Source organism: Diabrotica undecimpunctata, chromosome 1, assembly GCF_040954645.1.
Source record: "Diabrotica undecimpunctata isolate CICGRU chromosome 1, icDiaUnde3, whole genome shotgun sequence".
NCBI lineage: Eukaryota > Metazoa > Arthropoda > Insecta > Coleoptera > Chrysomelidae > Diabrotica > Diabrotica undecimpunctata.
In genome coordinates this window covers 28527770-28539255 of record NC_092803.1, presented here as the reverse complement: position 1 = coordinate 28539255, position 11486 = coordinate 28527770, and positions in this window count along the sequence as shown.

Here is an 11486-nt window from a genome sequence, read left to right as displayed (position 1 = left end):
CGGTATAACCGAAAACCGGTGTTTTGTCAAAACCCGCCATCCCTACTTCCTATACTTTTAAGACGCTTTTAATAAAAATGTTTGATCTGTTTCAATAACTTAAATCTTTTGTTTTCGTTTAAATATTCAATTTTGTAACAAACTACATTTGCTTATAGTCAACTATTTCTTTTTTGGATTCTGCTTCTCGATCTAATCTTTCTAGCTGCTCCCACAACATTTTCTAACATTTACATCATCATCATCATCATTCAGCCTTCATTTATCACGTCCACAGCTGGACATTGACCTCCCTTAAACTTCACCTGTCTTTACGATTTTGTGGTCTTTGTTCTCGCTACGTGGCCTGCCCAGTTCCATTTCAGTTCCTCTATGCGTTCCACAACATCAGCAATACTCGGCCTTCTTCGCAGATCTTCGTTTCTTATTCGGTTCCGCAACGTCACTCCCAGCATATAACGTTCCATTCGTCTCTGTGCCACTCTCAATTTAGAAGTCGTAGTCTTGGTTATAGTCATCGTTTCCGCCCTATAGGTCATGACCGGCAATACACACTGGTCAAAGACTTTTCTTTTGAGGTAATTGGTATGTTGGTCGTAAGTGTGTCTCGCAGTTTTCCAAAGACTGTCCACGCTAAAGTAATTCTTCTTTGGATTTCGCATGTTTGGTTATCCCTGCTGATTTTTATTTCATGACGCAAATACGTATATTTCTCCAGTTCTACCACTTCTTGAATAGTTAAATGGTTAGGGGGGACCATATTTGTCATAAATTTAGTTTTGGTAAAGTTCATTCTGAGCCCACCAATCTTGGAACATGCAAAGTCCAATTCATTTAAATCTTAACAGTCATATTGGCATTTTTGTAAATATTGTAAATAAGTTTACTATAACTATTTCGATCGTGTCGAACGCTTTATGAAAATCTATGAAAGTAAATACAAGAAGTTTTTTGTATTCTATAGATTTTTCAATGAGTGTCTTTGCTGTATGGAGGTGATCATTGGTACCATAATTTGAACGGAATTCGACCTGCTCCCTCGGTTGGTAGAAATCTATTTTTTTCTCTAATTTTGATGTCACTAACCAAGTGAAGAGCTTGTACATGTGGTTTAATAGGTTAATATGTCTATAATTTTCTAGGTCCGTTATATCTCCTTTTTTTATCATTTACGCATCTTCTTAATCATAGTCGATGACCTTTTCTTTACCCTAGATATCTTTTATATTGAAATCATCTGATTTCCATCTTTCTGTACTTGTTTTTAATTTATAACAATATTCTTTCAGTAAAAAATACTTCTGCCATCTTCCATAGATCGCATTAGTTGTAACAACCCGATTTCTATGTTTCTGTATCTTTTTCAATCTATATTATTGACATCTTTTTAAGTTTAATATGTTTTTAATTATAATCTCTGATTTTTTTTGAGATATTTTTTGTCATTTCCTATTTAAGTATATACCTCTTTTGCTGTATCATGACCTCATTACCTCTGTTGCTATATCATTATCCACAAGTTCATACATTTTTCCTTTGCTTTAAATATTTCGTAGTTTTAAATATTTAATATAGTAACCGTATACTTCCTAATGTTTTTTTGTCATTTCCTACAAATTTTACGTTTGATAAAACTATTTTCTCAGATGATTTTTTTTTATCTAGTCTGACTTATTTTTTCTTTATTTGGGAGTTTTGTTTTATAAATATGGTATTCGTTATTAATTTTTGATTTATCGTATTCATTGCCTCTGGCATATTTTATGTTGTATTCAATGAGTTTTTTCTTGATATCTGGCAAAAAGAGCAATCTTTTTATACAATGCAATACAGTTTAATAAGGTAAATCGTGTGATTTTGGTGCTTACCATTTTAGCGTAATTTTTGTATGTAGTTAGGCTTAGAATAGTTCATACGTACTTTGTTTGACCCAGTTATGAAGTTATATAACAGATGTAATATATTTTTAGTAATTTTTAATCAATTTTAGTAATTTTTATTCCTAAACTTTGGTTTATAAGAGGCTTGCGATATTAATTTTAGCTGTTGTTTTTTTGTGTACAATTTGTTGTTAATAAATAGAAAAAAAACAAGAACTTGTTTTATTTTATGTCATATTTAGTACTGAATATGACATTTGAATGACATGAAGTTATCAAAAGTTACTAAAATAATTCAGAAGGCAGAGAATTCAGCAATAAAAATTTTCATAAAGTTTTGAAACTGTTTTATTGTGGTATATCCAAGTTAAATATTGTGTTTATATGGGATTAAGCCACAATTGATCGTTATGATAATTATTACATTTTTAACTACAGAAAATTTGACGCTCTGACTTTCAATTCGAAAATGCTGCCGAACTTTCCTAATACCAAGAAATCAAAAAGGTTACATAGCCTTAAGGTTGATACGATTCAAGAATGCTACATACAAAAGTTACATAGCCTTAAGGTTGACACGATCCAAGAATGCTTGGATTCCAACTTGGACCAAGTGGACTTGCATCAAGTTAGTTGCCACGGTTAAATGAGTTGGTTGTCAAATAACCATCGTAAAAGAGCGGAAGTGATTGTGGAACGTGTTTTAGTGGTTGCTGATATGTTGATACATTAGCTTGAAATCCAGAAAAAAAGGAATAAAAAAGAAAAAATGCCGCACTTCTGCATCCTTATTTATATAATTTCCTTTGTCCGTACATTCCATAATGCTTCTTCAGCTTCGTATAAATTCATGAATCTAACACTCTCCCTTGCAGACCATTTTCTTTTTGTGTTTACTTCTCGTTTTCGATTTTTCGACACCGACGCCATTTTAATTTTACAATACCACACTACTTGGATTCAACGAAGTTGGTCCAGCGCCCTACTTTTTCTTGATGTGAATATCCGTTATGAATGTTGGAGATCATCATGGCAATCTTTATCTTATCTGCAACAGCGCGGAAAAGCTGCACAGATGTATTGAATCAGATTCTGAGGTTCTTTAACCAAGATGACCTTCTTCTTCCTGAACCTCGTTTTCCAAATAGTTTTCCTTGTAGGATAGCTTGAAGGAGAGCATATCTGGACTCATGTCGCATAATATGTCCGAAGAATTATAACTTTCGAGATTTGATGGTGGTCAGTACCTCTCGGTTCTTATTCCTTCTTCTGAAGACCTCCTCGTTTGTGACTCAGTCAGTCCACGGGATCTTAAGTATTCTCCGATATAGCCACATCTCACATGCTTCCAGTTTTCTGCACATATCTTAGTTCAAGGTCCACGATTCAACGCCATAAAAAAGGACAGAGAAGACGTATCATCGCAGCATTCTTAATTTTGTATCCAAGACAGAGGTTGTGACTCTTGAAGAAGGCCCCCATCCAGTTGTTGGTCCATTCTTGATTTATTATGGTGCCGAGGTAGTTGTAGTACGTCACTCTTTTTACAGGGGATTGGTTGACGTAGAGTTGACCTTCTGTTTTCCTTTTCTTGCTAATTATCATAAGCTTTGTCTTCTTAACCTTTATATTGAGTCCATATTGTTGACTGTAATACGTGATTTTGCTCATAAGAACTTGTAGGTCTTCTAAGTTGTCCGCAAATACTATGGTGTCATCTGCATATCTGATGTTGTTTAACCGGCAACCATTTAGTAGAATACCATTTTCAGTTTCGTGCAAAGCTTCGATAAATCGTCGCCGTGGATGTGAAGAGAGCTAACCAACAAAAGTCAGTTTCGAGATAATGAGCATTTTAGATTACCATGTCGAGGAACAAATACATTTTAGCTTATAACTTTGCTGCTCATTGAAGTATTCCTAAAATTTTTTTAGGATTTATCAAACAAATTGTTACCTACTTTGTACTGAACCAAACACTAATAAAACATTGATTTATATGAGGGTAGTAGGGTTTCGTTTACTTAGCTCCATTCACCACTAGATAACTTTTCACGAGTCATACTGTTTTTTTGTTGTGTGAAAAGATCTAAGTCTACGAAATTAAATAATACAAGGTGATAGTATGCTTAAAGTGTTTAATTTTGGATACAAAAATAACACAAAAGTATAATAAATTTAATTTAGTTTTTAGTCTTTAACATTGAATATTATTTAACACTGAATATACAGAAATCTTATTATTTTATCGCTACTCGGATTCCGAATCGTCTGCAGTGATTCTCTCTATTGGTTTTAAAAGTCGGAGGTAGTAATCATGGTAGGTGGCTGGGATAGTACCTGACCTACAAAGATCTTGTAGATCTTTTAGTTTCTTAGGCTCTATTCCTAAAGCAGAATGATACAGTTTCGGAACCTCACTGAAAACAGTGTTGTCAACTCGAGTGTTTCTACGAATGCACAATTGTTTGAAGTCTACCTGACTAAGTTGTGTTTTATAGAAGATTATATCAAGGTGTTCTTTTCTATATTGCAGCCATTTGATATTTAGCCACTTCATAACATCGCCATCGACTGTCTTTGTTTTGTTAATAATTAATTTTTCGCTGTAAGTTTTAAAATCTATAAAATGGCAGTAATTTAATTCCTTAACGACGTGTACAGGGTGATTTACTTTGGCTGTTCTTGCCACTGTGTACCACCCGTCAGGCACATATATATTTATTTTTCGTCCCCTACTTTCAATCGCAGAATGAACGCTGTCGCATTCCATTTCGGAATGTCCGAATTCCATGAATTTTTGATTAATAGTTTGTAAATTATCAAAAGAAGACAAAGCTTTTATAAACATTGCAGATAAAATGGAATTTCTATTTTGACCTACTGCAGTATCAGAATAAAATGTTACTTCACTCACTTCAGATGGTAGCTCAGAAAGCATGTTCCATAAGCATGTAGATACTTCTGATGATCCTTTTGTACCATTCAATTCATGCCACATGTAGTTAATAGCAACAGTAGTTTTGAAATTATACACCGTAAAATTATAGGTATTTAGTTTCCGTTTATAGTATAATTGCCCCACTTCTAAATGGGGGAGTCAGTAAAAGCTTTTTCATATCCATAGTGAAGGTGCTGAAAATATTATCAATTTTAGCACGATCTTTGTCAATTTTCTTATGCTCTCTAGCCTCCTTCTTTCGAAGTTGATGTAAATTGTATTCATCTTGATGTTTTTCTTTTTCGTCTTCGGTTTTATTTGTGAATTGCGTGCAAAAGCTACATTGGTCTTTTTTTGGTTTATGGAAACCATAGTTAAATTCGGTGCTGAATATATGTTTATAATAATAAAACGAGACTGAATCTTCCTGATACTCTTCGCAGTATTTTAAATAATCCTGGTGAAGTCGTTTTTCAGATAAACCAGAAGGTAAGTATTTTCTTTTGGTTAAACTTCGACAATAGTGAGAATCAATCACCGGTAGTGATTTAATGTGATTACATACTACCTCCTTTTGATTATCTGGAATTTTATTATTACTATTTATGATGAATACGACATTGTACGTTTTTAATTTGATTAAACTTTTCTTTGCAACAAGATTTTACACTCAAATCAATGTACCCAATCAGAAATATTATTATCATCTGCAGATCGTACACGTACACCTACTTGTCTTAAACCTAAGCTCAATTCCATAAAAATTGTATATCAATATAAATGAACAGCAATAAAATTATCTTACGATTATAACTACTCGCAGACAAAGAAGCTTTCAAATAAAATAAATTTAATACTTGTTACAATCGAGTACCATGAGATTTTGCTTTAACAGCAAACCCCAGCTAACGATAAGGTGACTAATCGACTGTGTCATAATAATTTATTTGTCTGTTGTTATTTGCACACTAAGCTCAGGCGTCTGATAGCTCTGTTCACCACTGACAATATGTTCAGTACCCGGTGGTGGTAAGTGGCATAGATCACTTCACTCCAAAAAATAAGGATTGTGAATTCACTTAGCGTCCCTTCACACTTTAGAATATAAACCATTTGAAACAACATATTCACTTAGATCTCTTCACTACATTATAAAATTTTTTTTTCTGATTGCGATGCTGCAGTTAGCTCATTTTTAAGAAAATGTGGGTTAGCTCTCTTCACATCCACGACGACGAAATATTCTTTCAGAGTACAGATTGAAGATTAGAGCAGACAAAATAGAGCCTTGCCTTCAATTCTGAGATTTGCTGTCTAATTATTTTCAGATCGTGGTTGTTAATTCCTGCTTCTTTTAGTATTTGCATCATCTTGGCGTGCTAAACTCGATCAAACGCTTTCTCGTAATCAACCAGACATGCGTATACGTCGCAGTTGACATCTCTGGAATAAGACTTGTACTGAGAACAAAGCCTCTCTAGTACCAACAGCATTCGTGAAGCCGAACTGGTTGGGAGAAATTTGACTTTCACACGGCTTGTAGATTCTCTTATGAATTTTCTTTAGGAACAATTTTAGGAGATGACTCATGAGGCTTATAGTACGGTAATCTTCGCATTTTTTGGTTCTTGGTTTTTTTGGAAGTGCAATAAACTCAGATTTCAGCCATTCTGTTGGTATTTCTCCAGAGTTGTATATGTTGGTTCTCTCATATTGGTTTCTTCCAAAATTTGCTGACCGTGCAGATCTCCATAATCCAGCATCTGTTCTTGATTTACCTCGTCAACGTCTTCATTTTCTTGAACATTGTCCTCAACTGCAGGTATGTATTCTGCTTCTTTAACAGTTTTTTAGTCGTAATAGATCCTTGCGATCTATGAACCCCTCGTATTTTTGGTCCACTTCGTGTTTTTGGTCCACATCGTGTTTTTAATCCACCTAGTGGTTTTATTACATCTTGTGGGTTCAATCCACCTCTTGGTGTAGATTTTCTAGTATTGCTAGTAGTTGTACTCCTGTTTTGATAATATTGGTTTACTTCTTCGACTGAAACACTTTTGCCAACAGTTATTAGAAAACAGAATTATTTTGCCCTCGTAACGTTTTACAAATCATTTTCAGGAATATACTTTTCTACGTATAATTTAAATTCTTTTCCAATATCTTCATTTATTTCACCCATTGGTCGAGCATGCAACGGAAGTTTTAGCAATGCGTTGTTTCTGTCAGTGGGATAAATTTCTGAAGCCTCAAACCCCTTTTTGAGATTACGAGCTACGGTGTCCTTTCCGAGGTCTAGAATGTTTTGAGAAGTTGGCAAAATACTGATTTTGGCATAGCTACTGTCTTTCTTCCTCCCTTGGTCGCTCTCCACTGAGTTAAAATATGGCGCCAATATGTTTTAAGATTGGCAAAATACCCCACATCCAGCGGTTGCAGTAAGTGGGTAGAGTTTGGAGGGAAAAATATTAAACGAACATAATGTTTCCTTGAAAGTGTTAATGTCTTTACTGAAATATGTGCTGACATGTTGTCGCCTATCCAGATCTTTCTACTTTCGTTTTTGTTGGCGTACGATAGAAAATGTGTTTCAAACCAGTCATCATTTACAGAATTTTCAATCCAGCTCGACTTTGAGGTGTTCAACTTCGTACTATTAGGTGCACCAAAAATCCAATCCGAGCACTTCAGCTACCTTTCATTATTACTTATGGAGGTAAAAACTCTCCATCTGCACAACACAAAGACTTCATTGAATTTATGATTCTCTCTGGATTCCTGCACCCTTTTCTGAATAAAAGTTTTCTTTTTGTTGGAACGTCATGGAGCCCTGTTTCATCGTAATTGTAAATATTGTTATGTGCGAAATTAGAAATTTTTATCTCCAAGTTATCAAAAAACTTACTTTCCAGTAAGCACAAGTACATATATAAAACAAACTAAGTATGTACTGATGGGACATAAAGTATGTACAATGTACATACTTTGCTGTACGAAGTGCATATTTAATACATACATAAGATGTACATTTTCCAATTTATGGTACATACCTAGTACATATTGAAGGTATGTACCTAGTACATACTATATATATACATATTATGTACTTACTATACACACTTATGACGATTTATGCAAATAAAAGTAAATATAGGTGAATATATCTTTATTATTCATATTTGAAGTACAAAGACAAGCAAAACTTATAAATCTTAAAGTTAACCAAATAGTTTTGATTTAAATATACTTCCTCACCCACAAAATACATTTTTCAGTATGACTATATAAGTTAAAAAACACTTGACTGAGTAAGATAACAGGAAACCACACTATAAGCACCAACACCAAAAATAAGTATGCGAATTGCCCCAAAATTGTATGTACTTAAAACGTACTGTGCTGTTTGGGTTATTATTTCTTCATTTACTTGAGCCCTCCTCGAAATATTCGTTTGAAACCGTTGAGAAAGTTCTGTGCGGTTTCTCTCCAAAAATAATTGGCTCCAATCCCAGCCTGGTAAATTTTCCTTAAACTGTGATAGGTACTTTTCTTCCTTGAGAATTTAGGTAACTTTGTGCAGTGCATTCCACTTGTAACTTGTTCTAGTACTATTTGTAGGCGTTGCCACACACAGTATAAGTTGTTGTCTATACTGTGGTGTTTGCTCTGTATATCCACTTTTAGTTCTGTACCGACGGACCCCACCCAGTATGTAAACTGTGTATCTGTTTTCTCGGCATTTCGGGAAATCCTGAAATACAAAATTAAATTCAATAAATAAATTTTCCCGCAATTTTAAATCGTCACGGTAACTTTGAACCGGTTTCAATGTGGTGCGAAGTTAGCTTGAAATCATATAAATTATCAGGCAGGCCAATTTTTGCTGCAATTCCGGGTTATTTTAATGAAACTTGAAGCTCTGATGTACCGAAAGTGATAATAAATCATTAAAAAATTAATTAAAATACCCTGCATGTGCATACTTACTTTTTCGACAGAATCGCTTTAAATTATTGTTTACAACATAGCAATTCACAGGTTACAGTTACAGACCGTATAAAAACTAAAAACCTGATAAATTAAAAACTCAAGGTTGACACAATACAACCAGAGAACCATGGTACAATGAAATGTGTATTCCATGGTACAATGAATACACAAGGTATGATACATAATGTTCCAAAATCGGTTCGCTTTCGCGCATGACGTAGTCAAGATCGCTTATTCCCGCAACATTTGAATGTAGTTGTATAGGAAAGACTTTTAATTATAAGTTTTTTTATATAATTTGGCTAATTTAATTATAGTAATTATAAAGAGATAATAAAATTATGTTATTATAATATTTATCCTTTATAAAACATAGATATCCTTTATAAGACAAGTTTTATCTATCTTTTATTACACGTAGGTACAGGTTAATTAACTTATACTCCAGAGTTCGATATTTCAGATGTTTAAAAAGATACAGAAAAGTGGTAATGGAGGTACACAAAATTTGTACGTATATATACCTACTGAACTAAACACAAAATCAAAATAAATAATGACAAAGTCAACTTTATTTATATCGAATGAGCTAGCTGGCCATCGAATATGAGTGTAATGAGGGCACACAATATTGCACAACATTTAAAATGACATTTTTGTAATATTCACACATAAAATTATCTTGGTATTGTTTATAATAATGATAACATTGTATATTTTAATAATGATAACATGATTTAACAAAGAAAAATATGTTATTTTGGAAGATGCTAAATTGATTTCCTCCGAAACAGTTCTTATTGCAAATTGCATAGCAGGCTGAGGCTAATTTCTTACTTAACAAATCGATATGAAAAAACCATTAAGGTTTCATGACTAATAATTAATAAAAATAAAGATTTGGACTTACGTCGTTGACCTAGAAGTAGTAAGAAGCTGCTCAACATACTTTTTGGACTCTCTGCGTTCGCCTCCTTGTACGCGTTTCTTTTGGTTGGTTAAAAGGGTAGCCGATGTTGATTTAGGCAAATAAAGACTAGGTACTGCCTCAGGATTGAGTTTTAGACCCTTTTTAGAAATGTAATTTAAAAGTTCCTGTTGTAGATTTCTTTGGTAATCTTCAGTTTTAAAATGTGTATAACAAATTCTTGCAGTATTACAATTAAAATTATCCTATCTACAACAAGATATAATCCACAGTTTTCTGGTCACGCTATCTTTAGGAAATGTATGAAACCTAAAGATTTTATCTTCATTGTCACTATTGCAACAAGCAATTGCACAGCGTACTTTGAAAAAGGTACAAAACCAGATATACAATGGCAAATAAAAACTTTCAGTTTTACAAAAAAATACTATACAGTATAAATAAATAGGTAGTAACTAAACACCATTTGTATAAAGACACATATATAAGCATATATCTAAATTATTTTTCTATTATAAAATAGATGACTCAGTCAGTATTGAGATACTTTAAAATATATTTATTATCTCATAACTTGCAATTTGCAATAGTCACCATTAATAACCGATAATATTGTTGAACTTTTGTTTTTATACAAGCTTTCTGTCTTGCCGGTGTAAAGTCGTCTGAAGTCGATATTTATTGTGTTTTGCGTTTGAACTAATTTGTGTCTTATTTTCATATTATTATATTGTTTGATAAGTAAATTTTGCATATAATAATCGGTAGGTTATAGTAATGTGTATATTTGTTATTTTACTAAATTTCATTATAACTCATCTAAAATACCATATTGAATTGTAAAACAGATTTTTCTCTATTGTACTCTATTTTGTTTTTATTTCAGTAAAACTGCTTGGAAGTGAGTGACAGTGAATCAGAATAAGCAAATCTACTACTATTTACCTATTCACAGTATTTCCTCTGCAGAAAATTTTTAAATTTCAAGGGATTTGCATACAAAAAGAGTACTTATATTATTAGTCTTATATGTATGAAAACAAAAATAAATATTTCGCCTGAATCTCTAGGAGAAGTAAAGGTTTTACGCTACTGAAAATATATTTTTTATTTAATTATAACCAAAACAAAACATTTAAAAAAAATTAGATCACTTTTTAACCATAATTTCAAAATTAATGTGTACGTTAAGCTGTAATAATGGGTTCGAGGTGGTTCAGGCGATCTTAACTACGTCACACTCCTGGGCCAGCTGTCAAATGTCATGCGCAATATCATACCTTGTGTATTCATTGTACCATACCAGAGAACAACCCAACTGTCTCTGTTATTCTAGGATACAACTTCAATACAACGATACAACGAATACAACATAAAATATTATCAGACTATCAGACGCCTTCAAACTAAACGGAAATGTCAATGACAGAGACATCTATTGAAATTTATTAAAATTAAACAGTTTTAACAGCAAGAATACTACTTATAACGTACACTAATAACAAAAAAAGTAAATTGTGCAAAGTTAGACTCGGTGGTTAGACCCTGTGGATCAAAGTTACCCCGAATGACTGTACCAATAATGAACAGAAAAAAGCTCTTTCAAAATAACACAATAATGTTTAACTTGACCTTCGACTTGAATAAAATGTAGAAACGACAGAATATTTAATAAGAACTTCATTGCTCCTTTGATGTATCTATCTAACACAATCAGCAAATAAAATATATTCCTTTGATTTCATTT